The sequence below is a fragment of the Poecilia reticulata genome, linkage group LG15 (assembly GCF_000633615.1).
Source record: "Poecilia reticulata strain Guanapo linkage group LG15, Guppy_female_1.0+MT, whole genome shotgun sequence".
Taxonomy (NCBI): Eukaryota; Metazoa; Chordata; class Actinopteri; order Cyprinodontiformes; family Poeciliidae; genus Poecilia; species Poecilia reticulata.
The window spans coordinates 6,820,552-6,822,076 of NC_024345.1; positions in this window are offsets into that span (position 1 = coordinate 6,820,552).

Below are 1,525 nucleotides of genomic sequence, written 5' to 3' on the forward strand. Positions count from 1 at the left end.
GTCACCAAACATCAAACTGAATTTTACTGAACTGAGTGTTGGAGATGGGCACCAGCACCTCTTTTGGCCCCACTAGGGACAAGGGTGAACTGAGTGTTGCCAAAATTATAACCGCTAAATGCCACAGTGAAAGAGAGAACTTTTTCATTACTTTTTTCAAAAATAGACATTTCAAAACCCCAGGTTCATGTTTCAGTGTAATAATGCAACTTTTTAAAACAATGACATTGAAAAGCCATCTCTCTCTCTAAAGGCGTTTTCGCACTGCAGGGAACGGAACGGAACGGTTCCAGCCCTGTTGTGTTTGCTTATACACTGAGGGCGCCATCGAAGCGGTACCGGACGTCATCATTGAAACTAAACCATGGTTTCAATGTAGCGGCCGGCTGTACTCGTTCATCAGCGAGTAAGCGGAGGAAAAAAACCCCCTCATCATTAGACCAGGTGATTGCACTATATTGAGACGAATCCATTGCTAATTAAAACTAATAATAAAAATATTGAAAAGAGCACTCTTTACAAAATAAAATACAGTTTAGTGAGAGCTAGCTGWCAACGGAAAATCAACGTCTGACTCCATAACAACCAGCGGCCAATCAGCTGCTGGTTCTAAGCAGAACCGCTTGGCCGGCCCGATTGGAACCACAGCTCTTGGGGGCCGGGTGGAACCGGTCACAAGTTGTAATGCAAACACGCTTGGAACCGTTCCGTACCGTACCGTTCCGTGCAGTGCGAAAGCGCCTTTACAACACAAACATGGCTCCATTCTGTGTTTTTTATGTCTTTCTGTGGCAGTAGTACAGCACCACCACCACTGTGGCGCTGCATCCTGTTGTAAGAAAGAAATATTTTTTTCTCAGTTGATTACAATAATGTACCATGGTCTCATTAAAAGGGATACATTAAAATACCAGTGGAAAAATGCAAAAAACTGGACATCTTAAGACTATTGTGATGTTTTGATGGCTGGAATGGCAATTTAAATATATTTTTATCTTTATTTATTCATGTTTATTTTAATAAAACAACTCTATCCCAATGATAGCTGGACACACACCCCAGGACTCCAACAATAATGCAACGATAATTCACTCCAAAAACACAAAAACTGAAGTAGTTTTTAATCTGGTTTCTAATGTAAATATTAGAGGTGTGCCGATCGATCAGTCACCGATCATAATCGGCCGATTTTCATGAAAAATTGCATGATCGGTGATCGGTGATCATTGGCTCTTGTTGCCAATACCGATCACCTGCATCTCATTTCGCAGCCTGCCTGTGCAGCTGGTCTCCTCTTTCCTTCACTCTGCGCAAACGCGCAGCAACAAATCCTAAGCGATGTGGAACTATAACGCACTAAGTGATTGGGGAAGTTTGCGTGTTGAGGCGGAAAATTGAAGCAGGTCAAAATGCATCAACACAAGAAGCTAATACGCAGTGGTGGAGAAAGTACTCAAAAAATTTACTTAAGTAAAAGTACAAATACACAGTCAAAAATGTACTTAAGTAAAAGTCAAAGTACCAC